The sequence below is a fragment of the Lemur catta genome, chromosome 10, assembly GCF_020740605.2.
Source record: "Lemur catta isolate mLemCat1 chromosome 10, mLemCat1.pri, whole genome shotgun sequence".
NCBI classification, from domain to species: domain Eukaryota; kingdom Metazoa; phylum Chordata; class Mammalia; order Primates; family Lemuridae; genus Lemur; species Lemur catta.
Genome location: NC_059137.1, coordinates 40031940 through 40047712, shown reverse-complemented (window position 1 = coordinate 40047712; position 15773 = coordinate 40031940). Strand labels below are relative to the sequence as shown.

The following is a 15773-nucleotide window of genomic DNA, read 5'->3' as shown; positions in this document are numbered from 1 at the left end:
GAAGATTAAATTAGAAAGCTTAAAAATTTGCTATTGCCACTGCCATTATCTCATAATCTTTCTGAAATCCTTTTTGGTATGCAGATTCTGAAGCTGATTTGAACCACAACATTTTCTTCACAATATTTTGCCTCTTTTATAGATATTTTCTATGATGAATCATTTCCATTATTTTCTCATCTTGTTGATATTTTCTTTACAGCTAAACACATTTGATGAGCTCAAGCAGAATGAGTTATTGAAGCTAGAAAATCACCACTTTTGTCGTAGTCATTCCCACCCATTTATCAATAGAATTACCATCAGCATCTCCTGCCACTTTTTGTTATACAATTACTCATTAAATTTGATCTATGTCATATGGTGACCATTAAAATGAAGTATACTCATGTCATTCAGTGAAGATATGAATTCAGAGTCCTAATATTTTCCAAGTCAGTTACCACAAAAGTGACAATACTAAAGAAGCATCTTGAATACTGCATTTGTCTTCTTGGTATACTGCTCTAACTTCATAAATATTTACGGTCTCAGTTGTTTGTCATCAGCAATTATAGAACTTATTCAATGGTTTCATTTATTTAAAATGTCAATAATTGTGCAATTTGTACACAAAATTGTGCATTATTCTTCCCTGCAGTTATGGGATTTTATTATAGGTACAGACATATGCAACAGTGTGTTGGAGCTGGCTCATAATTGACTCTCAAGAATTGATTGGGTATACCTCTTTCAACTCTAAGTTCAGTGTGACATTGCACTGATAGCTTACAGTCACCACAGTGGGCACATATACAATATGGAAGTTTGTTAGTGGAAACAATCAGCCCCCTCCTCTTCCACTCACCAGGGAGCTGTTTGCTAAATATTTACCGGCATACTACTGCTGTAATGTCCTCTGGGAATATGGGATATTCTACATTCATGAAATTTTAGTTGGAAAGTTGAAAGTTTAGCAAGAGTTAGCCAGTTGAATGTGGGTTGTAGAGAGTAAAGGGTAGATATAATACATGAAGGCCAAAGGTGGAGAAATGCATCGCTTGCTTAAAGAACTGAGAAAATGCTGTAGCAGAAGTATGAGCCACAAAATTATGAAAAATTAAGATGTAGAAGTAGGCTGAAGAAATATTGTTATAAGCATTCAAGAAGAATGGGCTTTGGATAAAGACAAGAGTTTGGACAAATTTTTAAAAGGAAATGAATAAGCATACTATCATAGTATTTTATAATATCAGTTACAGATTTAATGGATTAGATAGGAAACACCCATTTAAGATGTCATTGGGGACATGGAATAGCAAGATCTGCTATTACCATCCCACTGCTACCAGCTGGAATACTAGACAAAACTTACAAAACAACTGTTTTCTTACACTAGCCAATAGGCAACACAGAACTGTGGATCCCGAGGGAAGGGAAGTAATGAGATGAGCCACAGGATCACCCTAGTTATCTGCTTGAAAGCAATCTGTAGAATGTGGGGCAGGGAGAGAATGAATCTCAACCAAACCTGCCCTTCTCACTTGGTTGGGAAGGTAGGAGTTCAGAGTTTGGGAAAGCTGAGACATCTAGACTCTATGGGTCAGATTTACAAAGCTGTAGGAGCAGTTAAAGACGTCCAGAAATTTTACGTAGGATGATTTACTCTTTAGAGGAGTAAATATAAGAAAGTTTGAAATTAAAACCTATGTAGCTTAGCTAGGAAAAAATTATTAGGAGAGAACAAATATCAGAGAGCTATAAATCAAAAACAAATTCTACATAGCCCACATAAGGCTGGGAAATATGTGTGTTGCCAACAGCCAGATTGAAGGTGGCTCTTTGAATACATGGGGCAATCAGTGGAGAGCCCAGAAATGTTCTCCTCAGATATGAGAATAAACTAAATCTAGAGTAAAGGCTACTCTACAAATTTCCTAAAATCTTTAAAACAAGTCTTAATTGATTAAATGTATTTTCAACTCATTTAACTTTCTGACAATAAACTTTAACACTCTTCATGTACTTACCAACAAATTGGTATTAACTGAGCAATACTCATGTGCACATACAGTAGTAACATTCATTGGGTGTTGGGCAGGTGGGACAGAGAGGGGCGGATGGATATATCCACATCTAATGGGTGCGGTGTACACCCTCTGGGGGATGCACACACTTGAAGCTCTGACGGGCGGGGCAAAAGCAATTTATGTAACCTAAACATTTATACACCCATAATGTGCTGAAATAAAAAAAAATCAAAAAGATAAAATAATGCTAAAAATCTAGAATTCATTAATATAAAATTCACAATATGCGGCATCCAAATTAAAATTAGACATATGACTGTGCAGAAAAATATGACCTAAAACAAAGATATAATTCAGTCAAAAGATAGACACTCTTAAAAAATATATGATAGAATTGGAAGATAAATTTATAATTACTATAAATATGCTCAGTAAGCTCAATTATGTGAAAGATAACATCATTATGAAAAAAGAGATGGAAGACAGGGAAAAGAACCATTTCTTAAGAAATCCATGTGTGCTTATCAAGCCTGCAGTGTTCTTTCTGGTAAAATAGCTCGTGTATAAACTGCAGAAAATAAGTAATGTCTACACACACCGCTAAAAGAAAACCTGAATCTTCATATAAAAGACATAGCAAATGATTTTTGTGATTGATTTTCACCACGTTATGAAACAAGTCTTGCCTTGCATAGGTCTTGGTTCTAAGGCACAGGCACCTGCTCTCCACCTTCAACAGCAGGTGGGAAATGCCAGTTCTGGGTTAAGAAAACTTTTCTTAGTACCAAACATTCACATTACTGTATGGAATGAAGGCTGTACATGTAATATTAATACTTAACTATGATTTATAATTTGAGCATCACTGTATATAAAGGATGTGTAAAACCTTCTGTTTGTGTCTAAATTTTTCTTCTCATTTCCACTAAAAGAATCAACATACTGTGTTTTTCAAAAAGCAGTATTCTTAAGTTTATCAGATCCTAAAATAATTTTCAACCAAATGATCTGATATATGGTTTAAATATTTATATTTTTTCACTGAAATTTAGCGTAAGTGGAGACACAGGTGGGGGCAAGATGTGGAACTCAGTTTTGGACATTTTGAGAGTAAGTTGTCTGGATTCATCTATGAAAATAAATTAAACAGGCAGCTTTATATATGGTTTGGGATCTCATAATAGAAGTATGGGGTGAAAAGATACATTTTAAACCACTGGCTTGTAGATTATAACTGAAATTTGTGAGTAAGGGCTTAGGGTAGAGTGATGAAGTAGATAAACATTTAAAGATTAACCAGAGGAGAAATAACTGTCCATGAAATTGAGAAGGAGGAGACAGGGTTAAATAGAAAAACAGGGACACAAAAATCTGGGCTAGAGGTGAGAAAGTGAGGAAAGAATCACAAGCATCAAATGCTGCCTTAGTATCAAGTCTAAGACTGAAAAGCAATGTGAATAATAATTATGACATTGCAAAAGCAATTCAGAGCACAGAAACAGAGTCTAGTAGATTGAGAAATAATGGAAGGCCTTGTTTAATTCCAAAATCAATATTCTTCAATTTCTCAGTCAAACTGTGTTCCATATTTACAGGCAAAATGCGACAAGTTCATTTACTATTTCTCCATTTAAAAACACGAATGAATGATGCATGTTGATGGTTGTTGAATATGTCAAATTTCTTAAGCAATTTTCTCACTAAAGAAGTTACATTGGCCATTCTATGATTATATGCAATTGCTTAGAAAATTTTGTCAAGTGTAATAGACAGTTAAGAAATATAAATGAAGCATCACTAAGGCCAAAACAACTGGTCTGGGTGTTTAGCAGCACATGAATCATCATTTGTAAATTTTTTTCAAGTTTATTTATATTATAGTATTATAATAATCAGGATAGGCAAACTGCTATAACAAATAATCATAAATCTCAGTGTCTTCATATAATATGATTTATTTCTCTGTCATTTTACAGTTACACTAGTTGAGCCTGGAGTGGACAGGGCTGCTTGTATTCAGTAACTCTGTTATCCTGTTACTGTCTAGGTCTGAGTCTAGCTGGCAGATGAAAGAAGAGAGTGAAATATTATGTATTCATGGGATTTAGGGCCAAAACAAGAAATTACACACATCACTTCCACTTATATTTGACCACTCAGTAACATGGCTCGACTGAAATGCAAGAATCTAGTCCAGAATGCCTGAGTTACTCATAACTTTTGGCCTTGCATACAGTATGGGGTAATAATAAGTTTCAGATAAAGTCAATTATCGAGTTTCTTTTTTCTAATACATCCAGAATTTGACTGCCTCTTACCTTGTCTGCTCTTACAACTTTGATATAAGACATCATCACTTCTTGCGTATATTGTTGTATTATTCTCCTTTCTTGTTTTCCTCTAAGTTGTGCTTCCATAGGCAGACCGTTGTCCACACAGAAGACAAAATGATCCTTCTAAAATCAAGAGACATCAGGTTATTTTTCTACTCAAAATTCTCTAGTGGCTGTTTATCCTACTCAGAGGATCTTTCTGATCTGGGTTTCCTTTGCTCCCTTGGCATTGTGTCCCCTCCCCTTATTTAGCATCAACCACACTGTTCTTGTTGCTTCACTTAGGCACTTAGCCAGGTAGGCAGTAAAAGTGGGGCTTTTGCACTTGTTCCTCCCTTTGCCTGGAATATTATTTGTCCCAACAGCTGCATACTTTGTTCCTTCATTCCTTTCATTTATGCTTAAAATAATAACACAATCAGTGAAGCTTTTCGTGACAACCCTATATGAAACAGTTTCCCTGTATACACACCTCCAGTAATTGCTTTCCCAAGAAATACAAAGGTTTATTTTACTCAATAGCAAGCATCACCGTCTGAAGTAAGTTTATTTTCTTGTTAGTCAATTACTGCCTTTTTAACCACTAATAAAATGTAATCTCCATGACAGCAGGCACCTTGCTGATTTTGCTCAAATTTTCTATCTCCAAGGTCTAAAATGTTGGCACATAATCAACACTCAAAATGTGTCAAATGAATAACAATGATGTAAACACAAGTGTCAATGGTATTTTAAAAATATAAATTGTATGTTTTATTTTGAAAGTAGTTTAAAAGTATTTATATTTTTTAAAATTGGTGCTGTCTATATACATATATAATTTCTATTTCTTATTTATCTCTCAATTTCATCATATAAATGTATTGTCTTTAAATGTGCCTTTAATATGTGGCTTTAAAATCCATATTACTGCACATTTTCTAATATAAATAGGTTAGCTATTAGAGATATAACATTGAAGAACTGCTTTTGTGTATAAACACTTTTATGTGTTTGTGTTAGTGCGTTTTGTGATGCTATAACAGAATAACACAGACTAGGTAATTTACCAAAAAAGGGCATTTTTTTCTTATAGTTCTGGAGGCTGGAAAGTTCAAGTTTGAGGGGCACACATCTGGTGCGGGCCTTCTTGCTATGGCATCCCACTGCAGAAGGAGAAAGGGCAAGAGAACGAGAGAGGGAGAGGGTGGAAGGGGGCCAGACTAATCCTTTTATCAGGAACCTACTCCAGCAATGATTAATCCACTCCAGGGAAAATAGCATAATCCATTCATGAGGGAAGAGCCTTCATGACCTAATCACCTCTTAAAAGTCCCACCTCTCAACATTGTTGCATCCGGGTTTAAGTTTCTAACACATGAACTTTGGTGGACACATTGAAACCACAGCAGCATTTCAAATTTATCATTATGGCAGATTCCTATAACTGGATTTATATTGGCAAAGGACAAAGACATTCTTAAGTACCTTGATAAATGTTGAATATACATTCCATTCTAGAATGACTTTATTTATACTCTTAACACATGCTTATTAATGTTATCATTTAAAAATTTTTGCTGTTAGTGAAATTATTTAACACTTTATAGTATGGTATTATATAGTCCATTAATTCTTTCAACAAACTCTCATTGCATATTTAAAATGTACATTCTCTGTGCAAGGAACTTATTGATATCTTTATTCATATTTTTGGTTAGTAACAAAGCTTATAGAATTTTAAATTGTGAGAAATTATTGTTTCAAACTCACATTCATTAAAAGCATAGTCCCTTTATAGTTTAAAAAGTGCTATCTTATTTATTGTCTCACTTGATCCCTATAGTGGGACTTGTCCCAAATTTATAAGTGATGAGACCGAATAGCTTTTTGGCATATAAGTCTGCTTTTCTTGTCAGACCATGAGCTCTGATTTCCTTGGAAACAAGAAACACATCTAACTAATTTTTTTATTCCCAGAAAAATAATATCAGAGCTATTAAATAATGTCATATAAATAATGGATGAATTCTGAAGATACTGACATCAGAATATCTCAGTGACTTTTTTAAGAGACAATGTCTGAGCTTAAATCAAGGACTTCTGACCTCAAGCCTATTATTCTTTCTTCAAACACAGATAGGAAGCACCTTGATTTATGTGAGAAGAGAAGGGGTTTCTCTGAAAATTATTATACACTAAAAGACAACATGAGACAATGATTTTGAGTATCATCAGATAAAATAGTAACATCTCAGGGCGTGGGTTTAGGGAATTTAGCAAGGTATAAATGTAATTTAAAAAACAACTTAGTAGCTAACTAATTTTATTAACATATAATGACTGCTCTTCCCACAGACTCTCTCCCATAGTTACTGAAGATTCTTCAGAACCAGCATAAATAGCTGAAATGACAATTATGCTGCTTGTGTCTTTCAGTTTCGTTTTCCTTTCATGTGATTGAAGGTTTGCTGTCAAAATAATTTAGTTTGGCTACACCCTATCAGGCAACAGATGGCAGGTTTCAATGCAGTACACTATATTTTAAAAATATAATAAATATATTCATTTAATATACTAAATGCGCTAAATATTAAAAGTTCCAATTAACCAAGATACAATCTAAACTATCTTGCTAAAGAAACTTAAAAGGACAAATAAACAAAACCCAAGTCAGAAAAAAAACACTCACTGTAATAGAACCACGAAAATGGCTAGCATAAACAGCACTGCGACACGAGTTAGAAGGGTTAGGCAATCATTGCCTACTGCCATTGCTATTTAGACTTGGTATTTCCTTATGTAGAACAGAGCCCGAGTCTGGGCAGATCATGCCCACAATAAATGAATCACCTGCTTGAGAGTATTTTAATTAGCTTTCCACACATCAATGGTGGTAAAAATGTGAGAGGAAGAAGGGTAAATATATATAGGTTCCCCTGGAGGCAAGAATAATTTTTAGTCCTATCTCTGCCACTTACTGGCTGTGTGATTTGAGCAAGGTATTTGTCTCTTTGAGTCTCAGTTTCTTCATCTCTAAAGTCATAATTTTGAACAAACCTCTTTCTAAAGATTTTTTTGAGAAATATTCATAATTTGCCATAAAATTTGATTGTGTGTGCAGAATCTTTATTGACCTCTTGTTAGGCTCTTAGTAAATTTGAGTTTAGATCTTAATTTCTTTAATGCATTGAGCACTCTCAGGATTCAAATTTCTGATTCATTTTAGTTTAGTTCTAGTCTAAAAATATATCATTACACCAGGCAAGATCATGAGAACCAAACAGCCAACCCTACAAAACTCCAGGAGACACAAAGCAGCAGCCACAGGAGACATCTTTCTAGGTAATAATTTAGTCTAAAATAAATGACAATTCTTTACAGGTAATATTTAAGAGGCAAATATCTGTATGTTTTTATCAGAGAAGGTTTTACTAATTTGCTTTGGGAAAAGAAACCCTGTATTGAACATGTTATTTTTCCCAGTGCAAGCATCCTCTTCTCTAGCAAAGGCACATGAAGACGGTGCCAGTTTAATGCTCTGGGAAAGACTGTCAGTTCCTCCTGAGTCCAGCTTATGCATCTTAAAGCAGCATCAGGTTTCCTGTCGACGACCACCTTTCAGGCCCCTTGACAAAGCCCATATAAAAAAAGATGTGTTGTTCAAGAAACAGAGGTGGCTTAAATAATTTAACAGCTACATATAGGCTATGAAATATTAAAAGGGCAATAGGGTACAATGGGGAGTTTTACAGAGATCTAGCTTGACATCAGCCTCCTCCTTGAACAGTTGGCTGTTTGGTTCCAGTGATAGGTGTCATGTTATATGGTGAGATAATAGTTACAATGGACCTGATAAATACTTTAATAGAAGCTAAACACCATCTTACTGACATTCAGATCTTAAAAAAATGAGCTTAAATAACTTAAGCTTTCTTTGGAATATTGAGCTGATATTAAAAATCATTTTGAAGAACATCCCATCTTTGGTACTTTTAAATAAATTTGTTACAAATAAGAACTGTTCAGCCTGCTATGTATTTCCTTCAAAAATTTTATAAGTTTAATAATGTCTTTCCAAAGTGAAAGGCAAGAAAGCAGGTGCACAGTCTCTTAGGTTGTGCTGACATGATTTGAAGAATCAACATTTATCATTTTATATGGTATATCCACATGCTTCATCCCACATTATAATCAGGAACATCTCCATCAGAGGATGTAGTGCTGATACTCACATAAGGTAGAGGTGCCCAAATGAGAATCCTCATTTTTCTCAATTGCAAATCATTGTCTTAGACACCTATTATATGCCTTAAAACTTTCTATTTGTTTCTAAAAATATAGTTGTCTTTATTTCTCTTTAATTCTTTTGGCATTGCAATGTGCTTAACTAAAAACTATAATTAAATAAAGGTATATTTTACCCACTTTAAGTGAAGTAATGTTTGAAATATCTTGCTTAAAATAAAGTATCACGCTATTTTGGTACTTCTAAGAGGTCCCTGTTTTGTTTTGCATTTCCTAATACTGTGCGCTGAATTCTCAAAAATGAGTATAAAATAATTATTGCTTTGAAATATAACTTTAACTTAGGAGTGCTATCCTAGATTCTTAAATTTAATAAAATGTTCTTACTAACAAGGGTTATAGAGAATTTTTAAATTTTATAACTAGAGTCCTACCACCAAAAAAAGACATGCTGAATGCATTTTTAAAACTCAAAGTTAATCCAGCTAATTAAAACAAGCCAATAAATTTCATAGGAGGCTTTTAATCATTTTAAGAGGGCAAAAAAGTCTATGTGTATATGTGTGTATATGTGTAAAACAATTGAATTTGTAAATTCAATGTGTATGTGTAAAGCCATTGAATTTGCTGTTTTGCCTCCTTTTGAATGATAGCTAAATAAGCACATATGCCATAAATGAATCAGAATTGTAAATTATCAACACACATTTGAATATCTACTTAGTTACTCACTACTGAGGATTTCAAAGAATATGACATGTGGCACCTAACATTAAGCACCAGTCTGTTCCATGAGGGATATAAAACACACCAAGCAATGTTTTCCTCCTTCAACACATGTTCTTTGTTTTTACGCTGTCTTCAGCTTTCCTACTTCTTTAATTGAAATTACCATAAACCTTTTTTGAGTAGAAATGTCACTTTTTATTGAAAGTATATATAAATAAGGCAGAGTTATACAAATCTGAATTCTAATCTCAACTCTGATCTACTAGTGCATTTTAAGTGTCCTCTAAAGTTTGTTCTGAGAATCACATAACATAATGCACATGAAAATGTTTTGAAAATTATAAATCTCTGAATATATGTGCTTGTTTTCATTTTAATAAAGTGGATGATACACAGCCTATTTACTTCCTAAACCTTTTATTTATTTATTTATTTACTTACTTACTTACAGGGTCTCTCTCTCTCTGTCAGCTGGGCTAGAATGCAGTGGCTTCATCATGGCTCACTGCAACCTCAAACTCCTGGGCTCAAGTGATTCTCCTGCCTCAGACCCCTTGAGTAGCTGGGGCTATAGGTGTCCTCCACGACACCCAGCTAATTTTCTATTTTTTTTAGACACAAGGTCTTGTTCTTGCTCAGGCTGGTCTCAAATTCTTGATAAACCTGCATTTTCAAATATTCTAACTTAGAAGATATCTACAAAGTTTCTGCTCTTAAAATAAGGGAATCTGCATTTTTAAACCCAGGACTATTATTCAACGTCTTTAAAACTACCTTGCTCCAGGCTCTAATCAGCCAGGATGAGGGATGCCTGCTGTAGCTCTGGAGCAGGATTCCCTTCAGGTACTAGATCATGGAGGTACAGAGTCTAGCAGAAGGTGCTAGGGCAGCATCTGTGAGAGGGGTGAAATTACCAGGTTGCATTAACAACAAATAACAATTGGATCAACCATACTGCTGCAAAGTGGCTGAATATTAGCTCTTCTTAAATGTCCTTCTCATGCTGTTTTTCCCAATCTAAAACCCAGTTTGATTCTTTGCATTATTATTCTTAATACTTTTAACAGTATCTCCTCACCTTTAAACAATATAACTAAAGTTTTATTATAAAATGTATGAGTTTTAACTGATTGTCTTTCTAGAAATAGAACACGAGAACCATCAAATAGTTTTGAGAACTCCATCAATGTCTTGTATCTTGCCCATCCAATTACATTCCTAAATTGTTTTTAATTATGTAACCAGATTACAGCCAGGACTCAACTTACCAAGTATATTAGTGCTTCTTCCACAGGTACAGAACAACAACATGGCCCAGTATCTGAAAAATAAGTTCAGAATTATAAAAATTCTTTATTTGTGTTTTCGGGCCCCACAAAGCAAATATTAATATAATTGCACAGTATATGGTAACAGTTCTGAGAATTTCTTGTTATCCAGTATAAATTTTTATCACACTCCAACCTATGGTGGTACCTCTCTTTACCAAACTCCCTGGTACTCTTCCCTTTTATCCACAATTCATTTTTGGTTTTATTGTGCTTTGTTTTTCTCTTTAAAAGCCAACTTTTCCCAAACCCAAGCCTATGTATGTACTTATTTTTTCACATCCTCATTAACTTATGCATCTACAGTTTTCTTGTTTTACTTTTGAAATTGTTCATTGCTGACTACTAAAGAATAATTAAGCATGAGCCCAAGAGACAAGGGAAGGAATCAAATCTTCTATAAGCAGAGAAAAAAAGACATTTAAAAAATTTATTCAATGATAGTTGTTACCCAGTCACAAAAACATTATTTCTACATTACGTATATGTGCATGTGTATATGTGTGTGTATACTTAAATTTTGCTTGCATTGACTCAGTGATTGAATATCAATGTTTACTAACTTTTGATATATATTAATAGTAATTTTTCTTGACATGGGGGCAGGTGAGGCTACCAAACCTGTTCTCACTCTGGCCCCACCACTGCCAGCCCCTCAGTCTGCTGTTTATTGATACTAAATTTTTTTAAACAATTGATTCTATCTTTTTCTCAATAAATACTTCTTCCATACGTTAGTTGACTGAAGTTCATCTTCAAGAAAATTTTTCTCAGTAAGTGTGCATGGACATGCTAGTCCTCATGCTTGTGCATATTAGACAATTTAATCTGGGTGGTCTTGATAATAGAGTGGCGATATAGCTAGCCATCAAACTTCTGAATTTCTCTCTCTTTTCTAAAATTGTTTGATGACTTCTCAGAACCTGCATGTAGAAAAAGTTTTCTACAGAGAGGAAAACAAGAGGTTAAGATAATTTTTCCTACCTATAAAAAACTTTTGTGTTTCTTGGCTTTAAACGTCCAAAATCAGAAATGATACATTAGAATAGCTTTTGATGTTAATCATTTTTTACAAAGTTTCTTTAAAAATATATCCTTTAAATCTGTAGATTCAGATATTTTATTCATAAGGAAAATGTTTTCTCTTTTTTTATTTCAGAATATTAGTGGGGAACAAAATGTTTTGGTTACGTGAATTGCTTTGTACACTTTGAGTCAAAGTTATAAATGTGTTCATCACTCAGGTAGTGTGTATTGTACCTATTAGGTGTGAATTTACCCATCCCATCCTCTGCCTTCCACCTGCTTGATTCTCATTGAATTTTACTACCATATGTTGATCATGAGTGTTGATCAATTAGTTCCAATTTAATAGTGAGTATATGTGGTGTTTGTTTTTGCATTCTTATAATACTTTGATTAGAAGAATGATCCCTAGTTCCATCAAGGTTGTCACAAAAGGTATTAGTTCACCTTTTTTTTTTTTTTTTTTTTGGTGGTTGATTATTAATAGTACTCCATGGTATACATATGTCACATTTTATTAATCCACTCATGTATTAATGGGCACTGGGTTGTTTCCACATTTTTGAGATTGTGAATTGTGCTGCTATAAACATTTGAGTGCAAGTGTGTCTTTTTTATAAAATGTCTTTTTTTCCCGTTGGGTAAATACTCAATAGTGGGATTGCTGTATCAAATGGTAGGTCTACTTTTAGTTCTTCGAGTTATTTCCGTACTACTTCCCATAGAGATTGTGCTACTTTGCAGTCCTACCAACAGGGTATAAGTACTATGGTGTTATTGTTTATTGTTCTATTTATATCAAACAAGGTTTGCTTTATGTATCTGGGTGTGCCTGAGTTGGGTGCATAAATATTAAGAATTGTTAATATTTGTTGGATCTTCCCTTTCCCAATATATAGTGGCCACCTTTGTCCTTTCTTACTTTGGCTATTTTAAAGCTTATATTATCTGAAATAAGTATAGCTACCCCTGCTTTCTTTTGGCTTCCATTTGCCTGAAGGATTGTTTTCCATGCCTTGACCTTGAGCCTGAAAGCATCTTTGTGGGTTAGATGTGTTTCCTGGAGACAGCAGATACTAGGCTTGTGGATTTTTATCCACTCTGCCAGTCTATGTCTCTTCAGAGGACAAGTCAAGCCCTTCACATTTATTGAGAGGATTGATATTTGGGGTAGATTTCCATTCATATTGTTGGGTGAATTCCTATTGTTTTGTTTTACTCCTTGAGCCATTATGGAATCCAGGTACTAGACTTCAACTCTTGAGTGATTTTACTCTGGAGAGTGTCTATTGTGCTTTTCAGTGTGTAATGCAGGTCTGAGTACTTCCTGTAGAGCAGGTCTGGTCTCCCCAAATTCCATCAGTGATTGCTTGTCTGGGAAGGTCTTTATTTCTCCCTCATAGATAAAGAGGGAGAGAATTCTAGGTTGGCCGTTATTCTGTTTTAGATGATTAAGGATAGGCACCCCGTCCGTCTGGCTTGTAAAGTTTCAGTTGAAAAGTCTGCAGTTAGTCTGATAGGTTTTCCTTTGTAGGTTATCTGCTGTTTTCATCTCACTGCTCAAAGGATTGCTTCTTTCATGTTTACTTTGGTCAGCCTAGTAAGTACTTAATGTGGTGATTGCCTTTTCACATTGAGACTCCCAGGAGTTCTGTGTGCTTCTTGTATCTGGATATTTAGATTTCTGGCCAAACCAGGCATATTTTCCTCCAGTATTCCATGAAATAAGTTTTCCAGCCCTTGTGTATTTTCTTCTTCTCTCTCTGGGATGCCTAGGATTCTTATATTTGGCTTCTTTACATAATCCCACATTTCTTGTATGTTTTGATCTTGTCTCTTGTTTCTGTGTTTTCTTAATCTGATTTGCTTACCACATAGGCATTATCTTCAAGCTCTGAGATTCTTTCTTCTGCCTGATCCCTTCTGTTCTTGAGGCTTTCCACTGTGTTTTGTAGTTTTCTAAATGCATCTTTCATTTCCGGAATTTCTGTTTGGTTTTTCCATAGTATTTCAATTTCTTTAGATAATTTTTCATTCATTTCCTGTATTGTTCTTGTGACTTCTTTATGTTGGGTTTCTATTTTCTCTTCAATTCCATTGATTTTTCTTACAATCCATATTCAGAATTCTTCCTCTGTCAGTTTAATCATATTATGTATGTTGGTATCAATTGATAGAGATCGAATGTTTTCTTTTGAGGGTGACTTTTCTCTCTGATCTTTCATGTTTCCTATGTTCTTTCACTGATTCTTTCTCATCAGGCTACTTTGTGGAGAACTGGGGGTGCTGGGGCTGGTTTATGGCCGTATCGCCAAGTCCCCAAAGGGATGTTCCTTGACAGTGCTGGGGAGATGTGCTCTGGTCCTGTATTGCCTTAGAGGTGTTTTAGCCTGTTGGGTTATCTCTGACCTGTTGTCTTCACCTTTTGCCAAAGGAGATTAGTGAGTTTGAACCCCTCGCTTTAGCTCACCAGGTGGTGAATCACTCTTGTGTGTGTGACTCCCTCTTGTGTGTGTGACTCCTGTGCCCTCCAATAGGTTGAGATGGAAGGTATTGTGTTGAGCTGTGGGGTTACCCTCTCTGTTGTTGCTTGTAGTTTGCATGGAGGAGTCAATTATCAAGGTATTCCAATGCCTTTGTGTTGGGTTCTAAACCCACAAATGGGGTATATGAATGCCCTGATCTTTAGGAAATGTCTTATCACTCCCAAGGGTAACTTGAGCCCTGTTGCCACTTCAGGTGGGGTAAGGAAAACTGGTACCTGCAAGCCCGAGAGCATATACTTCTGTGGTTGCTTGATCTGTTGGTAGGGAAGAATTGCTAGTATGTTATTCAGGGCCCTTTCCCCACACTTGTGAGGCAGCTCCAGGTGGGTGGTGTCAATTGGTGCAATTACTGAGGACTCTGTCCAGGATTTTCCCTCCCAGTCCACAAGTCCCAAAGCTGGCAGCAGCCCAGGTGCCAAGAGTGAGCCCTAGTGTTATGGTCTTGTCAGATGATCAAAACCAGCCCACTGGGCCTAATCAACAGTCTGCCCTCTTTTACTTAGTTACAAGGTCGCACAGATTCAGGCCAGTCATGCAGAGAAAGTGACTTTTCTCCCTTCTCTCTGCCTCCAAGGGCGGAGTCTGCCCTGCCTGGCTGGGGGAGGGGCGTTGTCTGAGACGCGGCAGGTCCCACTCCAGAAAACGACTTCTCTTGTTTCTCCCCCCTCCAAGAGTGGGGTCTGCCCTTTCTGAGAGAAAGATAAGCTGCTGGGCTGGTAGAGGGGGTAGAGGGGTGCCGTCTGAGACCACCGAAGGCCTCAGCCCAGGAAGTGGCTTCTCTCGTGACTCCCCACCTCCAAGGGCGGGTTTACCACAGTGGCGCAAAAGACCAGCAGCCCGGGCCAGGGGAGGAGCGCCGCCTGAGGCCACCGAGTGTCTCAGCCCAGAAAGTGTCTTTTCTTGTCACTGCACACCTCCAGGGGTGGCATTTGTCTTGCCCACATGAAAGGCAAGTGGCCGGGTTGGGGGAGGAATGTTCAGAAAGAGCTTCTCTCGGTATTCCGCTCCTCCGAGGGTGGGGCCTGCTCTGGCGGCCTGGGCAGGGGCGTTGCCTGGGCTTGCCCGGCCGGGCTGCGGAAGGGGGTGCCCAGAACCACAACGCACCACAGCGTTTCTAGTCTGTGGACCCCCCCCAAAATGCGGCTGCCCACCCACAGAGAGCCAGCACTGGAGGCTACTGCTCGGCGGGCTGCGGGTTCTGGGTTTGGCGGGCTGTCCCCACTGCTTCCCTGTCCCACTGACTCACCTCAGTCCCTCAGAGGGTCCTGCACTCTCCGTCCCACCCTGCGCCAGCCGAATCTCCGGCGGTTTCCAGGGGCAGAGCCCCCCCTTTCGGAGTTCACCTCCCTTGTTCTGGTCCCGGTGACCCCCAGAGGCGAGGCGCCTGTCTCCACACTCCCTCCTAGGGCCGGGGAAGCGTCCGCTCAGACCAGCCCCTCCCCCGCCCAGTGCGGACCTAGCACAGCGCCCTGGAGAGTTCAAAATGTTACCGCTATTGTCTCTCCACACAGCCTGTCGGCCCCGGCCGCAGCTTTGCACCGGCTCAGGCGCTTCCCTGCCTGAGAGGAAGTGGAG

At 37.1% G+C, this 15773-nt stretch overlaps 1 long non-coding RNA gene across 1 annotated transcript; it reads right to left on the bottom strand.

Moving 5' to 3' along the window:
* Window positions 1-4451: 4451 nt before the first annotated feature.
* Window positions 4452-15478, bottom strand: LOC123646309. Its single transcript, XR_006737865.1, has 3 exons — window positions 15445-15478; window positions 10567-10619; window positions 4452-4465 (listed from the first exon to the last, which is right to left on the bottom strand). It is a non-coding gene; the product is annotated as an uncharacterized LOC123646309 (long non-coding RNA).
* Between the last annotated feature and the right edge of the window lie 295 nt (window positions 15479-15773).